Genomic DNA, 19,780 nt, shown 5'->3' with positions numbered 1-19,780 from the left:
TGTATATCTATCTTTATGTATGCATGTATGTGTACATGTGTGTGTATGCATGTGTATGTATGTGTATATGTATGTATGTATGTATATATGTATATATATAATGTATGTGCGAGTGTATATACATATATATGTAGGTGGGTATGTATGTGCATATACATGTATGCATTGATCTCTTTCTTTTGGTTTTTTTTTTGTTTTTTTATGTTCTCTTTTCTGTTCTCTTTCTGCCCCTTTCCTGTCCTTTCCGGTCGGGTCCAGCAGCATAAACTCTGTAATACAAGCTATTATTCAAAACAAATTGAAAAATAAAATAAGAATCAAGAAATACAAGGGGATCATTACATCTACAAAAGTTCCCCTTGGCAAAATAAATTTGCTCAGCAGAACACAGCATCCAGAACATCAGTCTGCTTGCTTAAATGCTGGACAAGACAAAAAAAAAAAAAAAGTTTATATTTAAATACAGAAAACATTTAAAATAAAGAATTAGTTAGTGAGGGCATTCATATTACTATTCTCTCACCTAAGAAATAGATAGCTTTTTTTTATCTGTCCAAATGCTTTTCAACCATTTAAATCAGAAAATAATGAATTTGTTCAACTTTGTGACCTTTGTTTTTATATCCATTTTACCCTAAACAGCGTTCCACAGTAAAAAGGAAATTAATCATAAAGGTCTGTTGAGTTATAGAGAAAAGCTGCACTTGATTAGATTTCTGCCTATTATCTAGAGATTACATTATTTATTGGTGAGAGGTTGTGAGGGCAGAATAAGTCCTGCTGCAAATAAAAAGATTTGGTAACAATTTGCACAGCATTTTAAATTTGTCTTTAAAACATTTCAAACATGTAATGAAACACTGAGTTTCTATTGCTGTTCAAAGAATTTACACAAATTTTGACTTGATGCACCCAACATGATTCAGAAAACATGTCACGTACAGCAAACAAATCACAATAAAAATATAAAGGATGCATGGTGGGAAAAAAAATAGGCAGACTTAAAACCCCACTATTAAGCAACTTCATATTACAGTTCAGTGCAGTGAGGCCTGTGATGAGCCCTACATTCGGGAAACCAAATAACCGGTAAACAAATGGATGGCTGTAGACTGGAAAACAGGACCCGACTTAACTCTTTTCCTTCATCTTAACAATAAAGAACAAAGTTTCTAGGATTATCAAAATGTTCAAATCTAGAACAGAGTAGACAGGTGGTTTGAGAAGAGAGTGAAAAAGGTTGTTCGCGTCAAAGAAACCTATAAGAAGAGGTGAACTGAGATATGGCCTCTCCTCCTCCTGCAGTAGCATCCTTACATCTGTCCCAAGGAGAGTGACAACATATACTCACTCTTACCATGAAGGGAATCTATGGCCAATACCCCAGCTGAGTCCCAACTCTCAGAAGTTATTGTATTCTAAAACATCAGTAGCTTTTCTTTAGCCTACTTAAGTGAAGTCGCCCACTGTCAAAACCAAAGACGTTCTTCTGGATGAGAGTAAAACTGATCTGAATGAACAAGAACTTTCTCAGAACTCCACTGTTAGAAAACAGCTTTAAGTAACACTTAACAACAATGGTACTAATCATATACTTAGTTAATGTGTAACTCATGATGAACTAATGCATTGATTTCTGAAGCCTTTATCATGAAATCCTGATGCTCATCATGAACCAATGATGATCTCAATGTTGAGTAATGTGATTAATTGATCTCTAATTGATCATCAATTGATGAACATTAGTTCACTTTTTATTCATTAATATATCATCCAATTTGCCAAAGACACACTCAAAGAAGTTCACTTGAGAAATGTGAATATGTAAAAGTGCTTGGAGTGATTATCAGGGTTTTAATGTCACTGTATTAATGCAGTACAATTAATAAAGATAAGACAGTGTTATATTAAGGAAATGCGTTGTATCAAATACATAGCTCCTTTAGTAACAGCAAAACAAAAAGACAAGCAAAAAACCTACAATAAACCTTTAATAATAGTCACTCAAAGCACTTTTACATCCATGTTCACCCAAATGAACTTCTTTAAATGTGTCTTGCATAAATAAAAATGAAAGGAAAATCAGTAGCAGGGAATTAAATATGTTTCTTTTCAAACTGACAAATATGTAATTATATAAGTAACAACTAATATTCATTAATTTATTGTCAATTAAGGATCAAGTAAACACATGAATCAACGTAGAGATCATCATTAGTTCATGATGAGCAATATGAATTCATGATAAAGTCTTCATCAATAAATACATTAGTTCATCATGAGTTACACATTACTTAAGTGTATGATTTGTACCATTATTGTGAAGTGTTAGTGGTTTGTTACCCAGCTTGAGTTTGTTGTTGTACTTTGTCACCACTTGGTGGCATGTCACACTGAAATGTAGCTGTACAGCTTTACAATACATGAAATAATTATGTGAGAATAAATTACAGATACGCATCAACAATTATGTCTATTGAAATGACACAAAGATTCTCCTCATAAGACATAATGTGGTCTGAAATCTGCTTGAAAACATAACGCTGTCTTTCTCTCCGCAGCTTTGGCTTGGATAAATTAAGGAGGCTTTCTGAATATGTAACCCTCCCCTAAAACTCTCATCAATTTATTCATCTATTGCTTGTTTTTTATTTCATCATGATTAACTGATCTTTTAGGTTCAAACTGATGTTGCATATTATCAATAAAGAGGTGGTTATTAAATGAATTAAAGAAAAGCAGTTTATTCATCCCCAAGGGAAATTCCAGAAGATATTAATGAATTAGAGTAATTTTCTACTGCTCTTCTCACTACCCAAAGGGATAAAAATCTTCTGTACTGGTTGAACACATTTTCATGCACTCTCTGATGGTGGACCCTCCTTCACTGTGGTAGATAAATAAGTTGGACAGCGCATTTGGGCTCATAATAACAAAGATAAAGCTTGAGCCATGGCCTACACCATGGGGGTGTTTACCGAACATAGAATTGTGTTAGCAAAATGTGCAAGCTGTTGGCTAATTACAGGGTTAGCTGGTTAGATAGCCATTACACAGTGTCTGTATCATGCATGCGGTATTTAAGCAAAAATAATCAGCAGATACATAACTATTGTTTAATACACTTCATGACCAAAAACCCACTGGTGATGCCTTTATGGTGGCAATAAAAAAGTGTCCTTTAGTCTCCAGTCCTGCTGCCCTTCTTCAGTATAAAAGAGGAAGCAGTTTTACACGGTTCTTTTTTTAACAAAGTACACTTGATTTGGTTTATTCTTTTCAACCAACTAACCAAAATCCAACAGGGCTTCTGAAAATCTTATCTTATTATGAAAGTTAGTTTATTTGATAGGCACAGTGCACGTTAATAAACATCTGTAGCCACATCTGTAAATGTGCAGAGTTATTGTTAACAAGCTAACTTGCATCTGTGCACCCTACAGGCAGGTAAAGAAAGAATACATAGTGCAATAAAACCATATTATGTTTACATAAAAAAGCATTTAATATTAAATTAAGAATTTAAAATGTTTACACATTAAAAATCATCACAAACTGTTTGTTTGCAGCCAGCAGAGTCTGGAGCTCCCAATGAAGAGAAACAAAGCTGTTGGTTAGTTTCAGGTTATTATAGTCAGACTGAGACAGAAATGATCTCAGTTTGTAATTACAGAGGTGTCCAGTCAGCTTAAAACGTGTAGGAGTATCTAAATAACATTTCCAGAGGAATAAATCAACATTAAACACTATTATTTCTTTTTTGGCTACTTAAAGCAATTATTGCTGCTTGCAGCTGTGAGCCACAAAGTAAATATAAAGTCAGTATGAGGGGAAGTTCTGCCATATCCTTTCTTTATACAAATGTATTACTTGCTTAATTATTAAAAATACTGAATAATAATATTATTCATTTATTTGGTCTTCATGTCTAATTATATTAATAATATATATGATAAACAAAAAGCGAGCTCCTCCGAAATGAATATTAAGTTTTATTTTTTCAATTTGGCTTGACTGAACCTGGAGAATAAACAAATGAAAGAAAACAATCAAGTTTGTTTAAAGGCATAAATACACATCTTCATTCTTTTTTTTCCACATTAAAATATATAAACCTCTGGTCTGTAAACTAATAGCGGGAAACAACTTGATGTAAAGCTGTAGTTTCTGAGAGGCTGATGTGAAACACTGAGACAGTAATCAACAAAAACAGAAGGTTTGTCATCATGCTTTTTTTCCCCTCTTTTTTTTTTTTTTTTTTAGTTTTGTTTGGTTTTGTCCTGCATGGCAGGAGCAAGGGAGAGTTGTAAATGATTGTAACTTCTCATTGTTAACTTTTGTACTAGCCTCGCTTCCTTTTTACTGCACTGCATGCGGGAAGTTGGTTACATTTGAGCATCATGTGATATAACAGGATTTAGCTCTTTCTGTGTAATAAAATGTGTAAATATGACCATGGTTAACTGTTTTAGGGGTTAAAAAATGTTTCATCTTTGTATTTTCAAAGTTGGTGTTTCTTCTCGTAGCTCAACACAAACACTTGAGGAAGAACAACCAAAGTTCCTCTGAATAAACTTCAAAATGGAAACTGAGTCAACCAATGATTACAACAATGACTAAACGCAGCCTGCAATTTTCTAGGTAGCTTATGTGAAAAGTTTCAACAATCAAATGAACCTGTAAGTTACTTCTGTGTGCTCCTTTATCCTTCACAGATGTTTTAGATTAAATTTTCATTACAAGGCTTCAGTTGTTGTTGGTGTTGTATGAAAATTTACTTTTTTAATCCATTTAAAGGTAAGATGAAGCAGTTTTACACCAAAGGTTGGTAAAGAAATAGAGACAAGAAAGAAGAGAAAATAACATGATTTTCCACCAGCAAGGTTGACAAGAAAATGCACGGAGAGAACAGGTAGCAGAATATACATGTTTTTCTTCCATCATTGAGTGATAGACGCTCATGCTCAGTGTTGTTCAATATGTTCCAGGTTCCTTCATCACACACTGTCCTAGATCATGAAAATGTAAACTATAAGCCTGTTAAAATAAAGCTTCCCATCCAAAGAAAGTCTATTATAAGAAGAGTGATATGGATTTTTTTTTAAAACTACTCTAATACTGGATACATCCTTGTCATGACCTGACCTGTCAAAGTATCTACAAAGAACAAGGATGTGCTGGAGTGTCAGGTCCCTGGATGTTAGCAACAGATCCTGAGAGCCTTGAAGATATGAGGATGCTTTCTGGATTGGGGTTACCTTCTGCAGACTCAATGAAATACACACAAGATTTGGTGAGTTGAAAGATCAGATGAACAGCTTAGACGTTTTGTCCTGGTTCTTTAAGCCATCTCTCAGCAGTTTCTGTCCACCGCTGTCTGGCTGGGGAAGCGTGCAAGTTAAAAACATGCAATACGCATCTGAAACATTGGAGTGTAAAATCCTTGTGAATGTCAGATGAAGACTGTTATCATTCTGCCTTTTTTTTTTTGTTTGTTTTTATTGTTGTAAAGCTGAACAACTGCTAAGATAATTACTTCAGAGCTATATGTGTAGGATTTTACACAATATCTTCAGGGACCTTCATGTTTGTGATGTGTAAGTGGCTGTGCACCCAGCAATCACAAGAACTAACAAAACAAGGCAAAAAAGAAACAAAAACAAATAACAAAAGAAAGAAATGAAGCAATGAAAAGTGTTCACGCAAAAAAAAAAAAAAAAGAACATGTCCAAGTTTATCCAAAGCGTTTAACTTTGGCAGAACCACCAAGCTGCTGTGGTGTGAAGACCTGAGCGCTCACACGTCACCTGAAAGTCCTCAGCGTGGCACATTTCAAACACCAGCACGTGCGCTCAGCTCAGCGTTTCTCTTCATCCGTCGGCAGATCTGAGATGGAAACCTAAATGACTGATTTCACTTGGATGCGGTCGTAACTGTGTTGCTGTCATCCTCCAGAGACTAGATGACCCTGACGGCTGGTTGTGCTGTTGCTCTGACGTCAGGACGAGCTACTGAGAAGCTGACAACATGAGTATAAAAGCCTTTTAGGAGACTGGTGCTCCATGATCCCGCACTGCACCGGGCTGACATCGGGCTGAGGAAGTCAAAATGCGCTGTCTGCGCTTCAACTCCATCCTTGTGCTGCAGTTGACTTTGTGCAGCATATTGCAGGGTAAGATCTGATGTCTAAAGAGCTCAACAGAAGCATTTACAGATACTTGAAGAGAAATGACTCTTCAAGACAGGTGTCTCCATCCTTCTGCACAGGAATGACATATAAGCAGGCTATTTATTCGTTTATTTATTTATCAAAAGTTTAGTTTGTTAATTCTTTTAAGTTTTAAAACAGAAAAAAAAATCTGAGTTTTTGATATGATAGTGTGACAAAATATGTTTTATGTGTTTCAGGTACAAAATGGACATACAATGGTAAGTCTGATAAAATTTTCTTCTTTATTTTGCAGGTGCTTGTATGTCATTCTTGCTCATTTTTGCATAATGTTTATTGTATACTTTTTGGTGTAGTGTTTTGTTTTTAGATCAAATAATACACTTTTCTTGAGAATATCTTTACTGTGATTAAATTAGGCATAAAAACCAATTATATCAGAATAATTTAAGTAAAGCTGAAGTATAAAAAAAAAAGTAAAATAGACTCAGTTAAGAGAAAAGTGGTAACAGTTTTAAATTCAGGGATTCAGAATGGACGCACCCTTTTGTTCATCTTGGGTTAAATTATGGCTGCATTCTGCATTCATTAGTGGTTGACTGCCTTTATCTGATGCCTTGAGGCCTCTGGATTTCTTGAACCATGATGCTCTCTTACATAAACTGTGCTCACGGCATGGCCTCTCATCATTGTGTCACCACCTCTCAAAAATCTGTTGCACTTACCGACCAAATGTTGACACTGCACATCAGCAGGTGTGATTAATTAATGTAAGAAAAATACTTTTTTAAATCTTTTTTTTTTTTTTAAATCATCGGTTAGGTCAGCTGACTTCTTTCTAAGCAGGATTATTTTCCCATAAGATGAACAAAAAAGATCTTTTTATTTTCCAAGGTCAAACTGAGCTAAATTTTACAGAATATCAGGCATAACCTTTTAACTAACTTCTTTACAGCAGTGACTATCATTAAATAGTATACAGCCTTTTTTTCTTTTCCTTTGATTTGTTCACTGTCATTCTCTGCCGTATTAAACCAAAAATAGAAAATTTTATTTCTTTGCGGCATAATGCACAGCACCACTTATCCTGCGGTGCTTAAAGATTTGTAAACATAAACTCTTCATTGTTTCAAAATAGTCACAAAATATTAATTCAAGTGCACAATCAAAAACTCAAAGACCTTCTTAATAATGATAATACATCTATAAAAGTGTTACAAGTTCCTTAAAGATTAATGAAGAAAGACTAGGGGAACTAAAGAAACTCCCTCTGGTCTCATCATAACTGCAGCACAATGAATTTAATCCTCACTTACACTTCGAGCCTTGGGAGGGTTTGTGTCATAGTAGTCAGATGTCCTCAGGGCTGGTAGCACTTTCTGTTGACATGACTGCTGCTGAGTCATGCAATTTATCCTAACCTCAACACTTCACCCTCTAGCAGAGGACAAGCAGTGAATCTTAGCATGAGATGTTGATGACGACTGTTTTAGTCTTCTTTACTGAAGAGATTACTCAACAGAAAGCCTTGTCTAAATCTTCTAATTTAAGGTTTCGTTTACATAGAAAGGCCCCTGTATTTAAGAAATTGCCCACAGGCATGAACACCCTGTCAAGGATTGCCAAGGGACCACCAAGTGCCACTAGAAGTCCATTATTAAAGGGCAGTCTGTCTCAAATTATAACAGAAATGAAGTGGAAGTTTGGTAATTACATCCATAAGAGTTCATTTCTTATTGTTGGATGGATTGGCCTCAGCTGAACTTTGAGCCTTGCATCAAACAAGTATTCTGTGATTTTTAGAGCGTCACTTGATGCCCTTTGGCATGTCTAATACGATCAATCTTCATATGTCTGCGAGTCCGATTGAGGCAGGCTTCCTGCTGCATCATTCATTTTTAACTGTGGTCAGCTGGCATTTGGTGAATGGTGAATTTATAAAGGAATTCTGGACAGATAATGAATCAGTGCCAAATTGGCAGCCTATGATGGGGGAGGGGGGGGGGGGGGGGTATTGTTTACAGCTTGTCATTTTGATAAAGCATATTCACAGCTGACAAACGTCATTCTTTGGAAGCTATAACCCTCAATTTGGACCAATCCTCATGTCTGAAAAAGTAGAATGAAAATATCTTATGCCTTATCACCATTTTATTCATTTCAAAGTGTGCCTTTCCAGATGCCCTTTAGGTAGCATCGTTTGCATGGTTCACTCTGTAGCTTTGCATGGATAAGTAGACTGAAAATCAGTTCTTACAAGTTATCTGAGAAAAGATATTTTTCATCATGCATTGAGGATGATTTACTGGTGTTGTTGCAGGGTCAGAAGGAGAACACCACTGGTCCAAGCATTATCCGTACTGTGGTGGTGCTTTCCAGTCTCCGATTGACATCAAGTCAGAGCTGTTGAGGTTTGATCCCACTTTACGTCCAATTGAGGTTCAAAACTACAACCTGTCACCGAACGAGCAGCTCACTCTTGGAAATAATGGACACTCTTGTGAGTATAAATCATCCAAATGAGTCATAAAATATATCACAATGTACAGTAGTTCAGGAATAATGTGTAATTTAAACTTACGTAATCACAAGTATGTAGAGTGTTTGTTAAACTATGCAAATATTCAGTTTTGTTTGGCTTCAAAAGTAGACTTTTTTTTTTTTTTTAAATCAAAGAAATGCACATATTTAGAAATGACCACACATAAAGTTAGAGACCCAATTTTCAAGTCAATACAAGAAAAGATGATGGGAGGATGATCATTCTAGATCTGCCACAGTAATTTTGTATAATCACTCTCTTATTACCATAACCAAAGAAAGAGCTCTAAGTTTAGAGTGGATAAGTCTGAGCGAAGACGGTTCATCGGCCCTGCCTCAACTGGGACTGAAACATCTGAAACAAAACCTGCTTCAATTTCATTCAAAATGTGTATTTGGTCTCAAATATGCATATTAGCATGAACCATATAAATGCTCATTCTGCACAGTTGGTTAGATTAGTTTATGACAGAAAATGTCAAACATTCAGATTTTCAGTGACTGTCCTTGCTGAGCACGTGTGTAATATCTACCAAAGGATGATTCATTTGAGAAATCTGTCCAAGTAAACTATTTGTCAGTGACTGGATGCAAAAATCCCAACAAATGCTTACGCGTGCATACCTGAAGGGTTTCCACACCGCAGGCTGAATGTCTGTGTGACGAGTGTTTGTAATGAGCTGACGCAAAGTTTTTCATGTGTAAGCATTCATGACACACGGAGGAACATGTGGAGGGCACCAGGCATCACTCCACCATTAAGCATGTTCATGTAGCCACACCAGTGTGACAGCACTGAGTGGGCCATGCTGACCTCCTCAGTCAGATAAGGTTAAAGATGATGCTTCTTGATTGTTATGAAGTGAGGTGACTCTTACCATGTTTTTTCATGTACATTGCAATTTTATTTATTTTGATTTGCAGTGCAAATATCATTGCCCTCGAAGATGCACATATCCAGCCTGCGTCACCGTTACACGGCAGCTCAGCTCCATTTCCACTGGGGCTCCTCCGGCCGACCCGCTGGCTCCGAACACACTGTGAACAGTAAGCAGTATGCAGCAGAGGTAAACAAAGCACACAACACTTCTTCATACCATGGTTCAGTAGTTTGTAGCACCACATTTATCAGGAATAACTTTTAGGAATCATTTTCTTTTAATGACATAGTTTCTCTCATCACCTTAGAAGGTCTTTACAAAGTTGCTTCGGTTCATTGAGGTTTTTATTTATTTGTTTTTACATATTTCTCTATTTCAGTCAGACTGAGGCTTGAACTTTGGGCCACTAAAATACTTTGATTCTTTTCTTTTTCAACTATTTTATTTTAGATTTTTAGCTGTGCTTGGGATCATTTTCCTGTAGCACGAGTCTCCTTCTGCCAAAGTGTAGCTGCCAGACACAGTTTCAGATTTGACTCTACAATACTTTTGTACAAAGAGGAGTTTATGGTCAGCTCAGTGACTGTAATGTGTCCAGGTCCTGTAGCTGCAAAACAAGCCCTCATTATTCATTCAGGCCTCAAGCAAAACAGTTGTTATGAGGTGTTTTTGCTCATACGCTGTTTGGTTTTTTCCAAACGTGGTGCTATGCATTATGACCAAACATCCTACTTTGGTCTAGTCTGTCCAAAGATCATTGTTCCAGAGGTCTTGAGGTTTATGCAGATACAACTTTGCAAACCTTAGCTGTGCTTTTGTATCCTTTTTAGAAAGGCATTTTCTTGGCAACTCTTCTAAAAAAGCCACACATGTTCAGTCTTTTCCTGTCCTAACACGTAGCATGCAGCACACATATATTCTGAATTCTGAAATGTAGCTTTTGTGCATATTGCAGTAATTTTGAACATTATACAGCCTGACTTTTGGGTGAAATTGCTGGGATATTGACAGTCACTTTGGAAAGACCCACAAATGCTTCTCTAAGATCACTATTGATGCTCCTTCACAATGTTAATCTGCAGCAATGGTTGGTGTGTTTGATGCATGCAGACAAAATATCTAAACTTGGGTATTGTGGAAATATGAATGTCAAAGGATATTTGGAGATATTTAATATATAATTTTTCATGTCAGAAATGTGGGACGTTTAACTGATGGAAAATGAAAATACTGAAATCCTGTTGCAGATTGTTGCCATTGTAACCGACATTCAGTGTGCACCTAGCTGTAAGACAGTGTCAGAGCATGCTTAGAAACAATTGGAAAATTACTGAAAATAAATTTTCAATACAGAAACTGACTAAAATGTTCAATGCAGACAAAATGCACAGTTCAAATCATTAATACCTTTTTCTAAATGTCCACTTTCTTAAATGCAGTCACGTATTTTGCCCTGTTCTTTACTGAAAGCCAGAATAGAAAGCATAAATGAGACGAGTTATGTGCATTACAGTCCAGTATGTTAGTGTCTTATCCTTGTCGGGTTTAAAGGGATTAAAGTACCAGACAATTATATGTTGAGGTTTTCAACCACTCCTGGAAAGGAGTGGCTGTCTGTTCTTTTAAATGTGTCAAGCCCTGAAAGCAGTTTTCACACAGTAGTTTACTCTGGTGCTTTAGGTCGAGCAGGAGATTTGGCAGTAAAGCTTAAAAGATGGTGAAAATAGGAGGCTGTTTTATGTAATTTGGCATAATATGAATTACACTGGGTACAAACTGGAACCTGTGTACATTTTCATGTGATTATGCCTCAGCTGCAGTGCAGCCACATGTAAGGTGATGTGGTTTGACCTGAGTTTCTCCGAGGACGCATCAACAGCATGCAACTTTTCAAGTCTCTCCAGACTTCAGAACCACAGCTTTGTGATGGCATGTTGTTTTCACGGGATGGAATGATGGGAAATTAAACATTTCCCAGAAATAGAGCAAACGTATACATTTTTCTATCTACACAGTATCATATAATTTGGCCAGAGTGACAAACATGCCTCTCAGTTGAATACAATGGTCAAAACAGTCTGGTACTCCTTTCTATTCTATAATATATACTATAATAAATACTTGTTATAAATCAACTTACTTCCTGAATACTTAAAGCTTTGTCCAAAGCAACCTTTGCATGACTATAGCATTTATTGGCACAACAAATAATCAAATAATGGAAAAATGTAAAATGCTGAGTAATTTCTCAAAACAAAATGTGGAAAAACATATTTACTTCAACACTGTACTGTATGGAGTGCAATTTTGAGGTACTTAAAAATCAATATGAAAAATAAATTATAAAAATTATAGAGAGAAATTAAGTTTCATTGTAAATCACACAGCTACTTTTAAAATATTTGACAATCGTAGAAACTATTATGTTGTAGGCTATACTGGTTTACCAGTCACAAGTAAAGTTTTTTTTTTTTTTTTTTTTACAGTGGATACATCTAATATGTTGTGCATATAACACATGCATACCTTTATCAAAGGAAATTCTGAATTTTCATTTTTTTCAGAACAATTTTTTAGCAGTTATAAAGTGATGATTAGAGGTGACTGCAATTAAAATGCAACTGTTATACTGTTTTTGTCTGTTTTGCTTTCCTAATATGATCTTGACACTTTCTTTTTCTTACAGATGCATGTTGTACATTACAATTCAGATAAGTACCCAAACATATCCATGGCTGTGGATAAATCTGATGGTCTGGCTGTGCTGGGTGTCCTTATCGAGGTGAGACTATGTGGCGCTTGTGGGCAGTGGCTACTTTTTGTCTCTTTTGTTGAGCAGAACCATCTAATTATGCTTTCTGTACAGATTGGAGAGTTCAATTCAGCTTTTGACCAGTTCTTAAAGTTCATTAATGGTGTTAAATACAGAGGTGAGTTTAATCCTTTCAACTCAGATTCAAATAGTTTTTACTCTTGTTTACATCTCCATATGATGATAGAACAAAGAAAAAACAGGCAGACCATATCTGACATATTCCACTTTGACATAGCAGAGTGCCACATACCGATTAATTACTGATTAATATGTGGAAATGTCAGGTTTTAATACATATCAACCCTCTGGAACCACTCCGTTCAGTCTTCAGTTTGGAATAATTTGCCAGAAACAAACAATGCTCATCTGACAGTTTAACAACACAGTTTTATGCTTCTTATTTTCTAACGTTTTTATGTCTCTGTAGATCACTTTGAATCATCCTGCAACCGAATTATTTTAAAGAAATTAACTCACTTTGTGTGTTTTTCCACTGTTGCGCTTGTAGGGTGTAATATCAACTCTGCACTATATGTGCTCCACTAGACTGCTCAAAATGTTTATTTTTCTGAAACATAAACAAAGGAGCTGCTTCTCAACTTTTGAGTGGCTTAGTGTTTACCTGCTTGTCACTGTGAGCCGAGCTGAGCGAGGCAGACATATTATATATAGAGAGGGAGATCTCGGAGCTCCAGATTACCAGTTATATCGTTGCAAATACAATAAGTCTTAACAAATGTTAATCTGTAAAAGTAGGTCCATTTTCCCTCTGGGTTAGAATTGTTCACCTTCTTATCAGCTAGTTCTTGTGACTGTGATAGATTTCACAAAATAATTATTAACTAGTGTCTTTGGTCTTCTCATTTGAAATGCCAGACCAGAAAGTGCAGGTGTCTGGCTTCAACATCAGGACTCTGCTGCCTGCACGCTTGGACGAATATTATCGCTACGATGGCTCATTGACAACTCCTCCATGCTATCCAAGTGTGCTGTGGACGGTGTTCAGAAGTCCTGTAGCAATTTCTCAAAAACAGGTACTTTGTGCATCTTTTTCATGGTTAAAAAGAAATGACAATGTTTTATTAGCATTACATTGATTTTTAATGCTTCTAATGCTGTTTGAGCCTAATTTAGGTTACATTTAAGTGAAGAAAAAACATTAATTGTGCATTATTTTTGTTTTGTTGTGTTTTTTTTTTTTTTTAGTTTTTTTCCTTGGCAACAGCCCTTTACTCCTCCTATGCCCAGGACTCAGCCAATGCTCCACTACACAGCAACTACAGGAAACCACAGCCGGTAGACAGCCGTGTTGTACTGGTATCATTTAAGGAGGGTAAGTGTGGGCTTGAAAACAGGCTTGCCTTATTGTTGGTGCATGAGAAAAACAGACCTAGGTGATATGGCAATTATCTTGATTTGAATTTAGCTAAAAGCTGAATATTGACAATTTGTATGCAAAACACAGGACTGGCTTTGGCTTGTCTTGTATCACCTGCTTGCAGCTGCGTTTAATACTGACAAACTTTAGAGTTGATTAACTGTGATGCTCATGTTTTAACGCTGTCCATCTTTTAAGACATTAAATAACCACCCTTTTAACTTGCTGAGAAACACTTCTGTGGTCATCTGTGGTTATTATCTCCATTTCCTGGGGTATGAATGTGCATGTCTTTCTCATTTTCACTGCTTCTTTCTGTAAGCTGTGCTTTTCTAATGGCACATGTTTGGACATGGCAATGTGGAATCCTATGATACTAGCTTTCCTGAGAGGTATTTAACAGGTGATGCTTGCGCTTTTACTGCATTATTATGGGCAGCTCTGTTGCATGGTGGTGATTAAAGTCCAACATCATTCCAAGCAGTTCCCAACATGGTGGGATATTTACCAACACTGGCTCTGTGTCTGATGCAGGCAGAGGGCCGCATGGTACCCAAACAGTCACATCTCCCTTCACGAGGAAGAGAATCATTCAGCAGCTGCTGGTTGGCGACCTAGCAGACTTGGCTGATGAAGGGCTGTATCAGCTCCTACCAAGTGGCTCACAGAAGCTACATGCTGGCAAGAGGAAAGACCTCAAGGACAGGCAGAATCTAGCCAAACCCAAACAGCAATTGTTGAACCCATCTGTGTGGAGGAAGAGCCAGACCAACCACTATGTGGGAAAGCTGGCGCTGGCTGAAGACACACTGTGCTACGTCTCACTGGAGCAGAGAGTTTCCCATCAGCTCAGACAGTCCCATGCGGATGGTCAACTGGTTCAGGCTCTCAGAAATGCAGTTTTACCTGAGCTCAACTTAAAAAGCTACCTGGACTGCAAGTCAGACTTAGCTCTTCCTACCATCAGACACATTCTGCGTGGACGACCAACTGATGAGGCTTTTGAGTTAGATCGCTCCCTGACAAAAGCCTTGATGAATCAAAGGAAGACTTCCACTGCAATTAAACAAAATGAACCAGTGACAAAGTATGGTGGTCTTTCACCAGCCGCTGTTCCCAGGAAACCATTTAGCAAGGGTCATCCGCATCCTTGGCTTTTGCCAATGGAGTGGGAAGATTAGAAATACTCCAGACAGCTCAAATTGTCACTTTTAGAGTACAGCAGTTGTTGGCTAAAAGGAATGACTTATTGTTTCTTTTAGTTTCTTAAATCCATCTTTGCTTAATGTATTTAATCATAAATTATTATTTTCTAGAGTGTGCACATATATATGGAAAACATTCCAGTAGATAATTTAGCATTTGCTCTTTGTTTTGATTTATATTGTTTACAGCAAGTCATCACCAGCAGCTGTGCTCAGCATTATGACAAGATTTTATGTCCACCATATATGTTTGTCCTGGAAGTTTAACAAGGTATTATGTTTAGGATTTAGTTTTTATTTGAGGGATTCCAGGTTTATTTCTAAAGTTTGTCTGTTGAGCTATGCTTGTGATTAGAGAAAGAGCTTTAGCCCTTGAAAGAAATCCTGACTAATAAGGCTTACTGACCATAAAATGCTCCTGGTAACGTCTGCTACCAAGATGCTTTATTAATACTTGAGGTATTTAAAATTCCCCCAAAAATAATATCCATCAAGCACCCAGTTTTACTTTATATGCACAATATGATTTTAACAGTGCCATGAATATTTCCATTAACCAAAGTCAAACTTGCTTAAATTGTTGGCAGTGTATTTATTGTTTATTTGTTGTTTATGAGTCGGCAGAGTTCCTTCATCAGCATTAATGGGGGCTGTTCACAGATTCCACTTCTCTAAACCCCTCCAGCTTGTGTATATTTCTCCAGTGGCGTACTTACCACTGTCAATGCACTTAAGTTCAATTTTAGGACAAACAGAAATCATATTTTTCTGACTGTAGGTCCTGACACCAGAGTCATTTATAATGCATTGTAAGGATATAATGCAAAGTAAGGAATGGCAGACTCTGAAAACAAAGTAAAATATATGTTTTTTCCTAGTATTACTACAACAAAGATGGCTTGAGTATAATAAATGTCATATCCATAACAAACGGTAATATTAATCCAATAAGCCATTAAATTCATATTTGTCAGGGTTTCTTGAAATGTAACTTTCATGTCTGCATGTATTACTTTCAGTTCACATTTGCAATAACTAAGGAAACGTCATAAGGTAGAGAACAATTTTCAATAAAAGCATTTTACTTTTAAACACATTTGACAGATCTCCTATATTTTCTACCATATTTCTCTCAATCTATAGAGTTGATCTCTTATACAAGTGTTATTTTCTAACATTCCAACATTTTTGCTTTTTGCAGGGTTACAGAAAGCTAAGTGGGTTGCAACAAACAGCATGGCCTATGGTAGATCTCAACGTCCGGACATAGGCACTCCTGCTTTAAAGCATGGTCACTGTGACCATCAACATCTACATGTAAAGGCAGAGATTAGAGCAAAAAAATAATTTATAATAAATAAAATAACTTCTGTGGTCAAGTTTGTGGGTCTTCTCAGCAATACTTTGAGATTAACTCTTTAAAATTCTCACCAGCATCATCATTGTGAGACAATATCTGCAGCTTTTATCAAAACAAGTTTTTTCCTCATTTAAAAAAGTAACGTTTTCTTTGGTTGTTAGGTGTCAATCATTATTTTCAGTGGCTGCCATCTCTAACCTGACCGTTGCTCTTTGAATTTCATCTGTTTCTTTCTCTTTCTCTGTCACTCAGAGGACCTTTCATGGATGAACACTGGTATGTACTTTTGTTCATCATCAGAAAGATTCAACTTTCCAAAATACTGTTTTCTGTTGTGGAGTTTCAACAAAAAAGACTTCAGGAGATAAATATATACAGAAACCAGTCAGCTCTTGCCTTTTATATGAAATAATTAAACTTCACTTTAAATTTCAATACATAAACATTCAGATCAATTTTAAACTGTCAGTATTACACAATCCTGTCTGCTCTTGTTTCACATCACAGGTTTAATGGTTCCCATACTGGTGGGCTCAACAATGGGATTTATTCTCATTATCTCTTTAATATGCTGCCTACTGAGGCAAAGAAGGTAAGTGAAAAGTAAAATTGACACTATACTTAAATTTGATTCGTTTTTCTGTCCACCATTAAATGCTTTTCTCCCTTTGCATAACTCTTCAGCTGGATCATTTTCATTATAAATTTAGAAGTTAATTGAAGGGTTCAGACCAAGTTTATCCGACTCATTGAAGAGGTCTACGTATGTGAATTTACCGAAAGTGAGGGGGTTTATTGCAGCAAGGCAGAGCTTTCCATGACTTGTTTTACAAGTTTAGCTTACTCCACATATAAAGTATAAAATTTCAGTGTATTTCAAGAAACTGGTTAGATTTAATTGACCAATGTATCTTGTTTTTTACAGTCAGGGAGTTTATAGGGAGTTGTATTCACATTAGGGAGAATTTTTAAGCTCTCACTCATAATACTAGTCACACTCCTTTCTCTGATGGAAGAAGGATGCCACAAAAATCATGAGCCTTGTGTATATGTATATATATATATATATATATATATATATATATAAATATATATGTATATATATATATATATATATATATATATATATATATATATATATATATATAAATATATATATATATATATATATATATATATATATATATATATATATATATATATATTATTTTCTTATATTGTAGCAAAATTTCGAGAAACATTGAAATTACACATGTATATATATATATATATATATATATATATATATATATATATATATATATGTACACATATATTGTATTCTCGCAAAATTTCTAGTAACATTGAAATTATTTTATTTGATAAGGAGCTTATAGAAATCCAAAATCTTCTGCTTTTAAAGACATCTTTATTCCCTCCTGTAACTGTGTGACTTATATACACTGCCTGGGGTGAATAAAAGTCAAAAGATTGTTGAAGCTAAACTAAAATATGGTTAGGAACAGTCCAGTGCATCATTGAAAACCTAATGATATGGTCTGAAAAAAAAAATCCCAAATGACTTTGACAGGCGATTACTTAAATGTTTGAAAATAGAATAAAACAACTGTAGAAGTCAGTGCTATGTTTAATAGTGAAAGTAAGAGCATTTCCACACTCACAACTTGAAAGCAACCCAAGAGATTGGGACTGAACAGCTGTGTAGCCATAAGAAAACAATTAATCAGTGAGGCAAAGCATGAGACATCATTTTCACACATTGGCCACCGCAGAGTCCAGACCTGAACCTCTTTGAGAATCTTTGGCATTTGCTGGAGAAGGTTTTGCTCAGTGGTTGGTCTCCCCCATCATCAATACAAGATCTTGGTGAAAAACCACTGGATGGAAATAAATCTTGTGACATTGTAGAAAAAACAATGCCAGAGTAAATCTATGCTATAATTAAAGCTTAAAGCGGTTCAGCGAATACAAGTGTGTGTCCTTTTTATCTAGTGGTAACTTTTAACTTCGTTAACGATCAACATGGCAAACCATCTCATCACAGATGGTTTGGTTCTAACACTTCTAAAGCAATTCCAAGTCTTGAAAAGCAAAATATCAGCATCAACAAAACTGTGATTCGTAAGAAATTATCAGAATGGCAGAAATGTCATTTCAGACTGGCAAAACTAGTTTCAGACAAAAAAAAAATGGCATGAGTTTTATTTGCATGTCATATCAGAAATAATCTTAGTCATATATTACAGAAAATAAAAACTATATTTGTCAAGTCCGCAGCCAGCAATCCACACTTGCCATGAAATGTGTCCAAGGCAGGACACCATTCAATACTACAAACTGCATGCATTTATCTGCATACAAAGTTAATTTTATCTTCTTTTGTTTTAGATCTGCCACTGAACAGAACAAAAGCAAAACTGTTGGATACAATATTGGAGACAGAGATGAGTATGGTTCAAGAGTTTAGTTCACTGTTCTGGACCTCAGTTCATGGGATGTCCATGAGACCATTGTCCTTTCACATCAATCATACGTTAGTGAAATTGTCCTATGGCTCATTTTGGACATTTGTGGATGCATGCAACATCACATGATTAGGTTTGCTCGTAGCTCTAGGGCTGTGGGGAGCACTTTTTTTTTCTCTTCAAGCCACAGTCAGAAATTTCTTCGCTGTGATGTGGCAGGCAGAACATGGTTGGCTTCCACGCTGGATATTTTATGCTGTATAAGAACTCTCTAAGTCAAGAGGAACAACTGTCCTCTCATATCTCTCTTTATTTATCTGACATAATGTGGTGAGTTTCATCAGGAGAGCTCCACACATAAGCTTCCAGGCAAGCAGAGTCGGGCTACAGCTGAACTGGAGAGAAACTCGGGTCAAATCAGATCATGGCACTCATTCCACAAGACTGTCCCGACATTGTGAAAAGGCGCAACCACAGTCCAAACAATAGAGGGGCAGGAGTCAAGGATGGCCTGAGAAGGATAGCTGTACCACGTTTCCACCAACTCTATACTTAGAGTTGCTCTATGGATTTCATAATAAACGGGTGCTTAGCGGCAAACAAACACAGCTTCTCTCCTGTGGATAATACTGAAGAGGGGGGGAAAAAAAGGCTTTTTTGTTTTCAAGCAACATGTGGGCTGACTCTTGACCCCAATGTCATCACGAGACTACTTCCCAACTCCAGAGAGCTTTTCAATGAAACTGTCGCTTGTACAGTTGGACCACTAGCCAGCTTTTACATCCTGTCATCTTGCTGCCTGTATTTATTTTAGACCATTGTAGATGCCTCTGAGTTTTCATTCTCTGTTTTCAAAAGCTCATTTGTCAGTACCCAAGAATCATACTGTATAAAATGAGCAAATTAACTGTTGAAAGTGACCACAAATAAGTCTTATTTCATCAGACATCTGCAATCAAGTGTGAA

Source organism: Telmatherina bonti (genome assembly GCF_933228915.1).
Source record: "Telmatherina bonti genome assembly, chromosome: 2".
NCBI classification, from domain to species: domain Eukaryota; kingdom Metazoa; phylum Chordata; class Actinopteri; order Atheriniformes; family Telmatherinidae; genus Telmatherina; species Telmatherina bonti.
The sequence above is the reverse complement of the archived record's forward strand: the minus strand, read 5'-3'. Positions refer to the sequence as shown.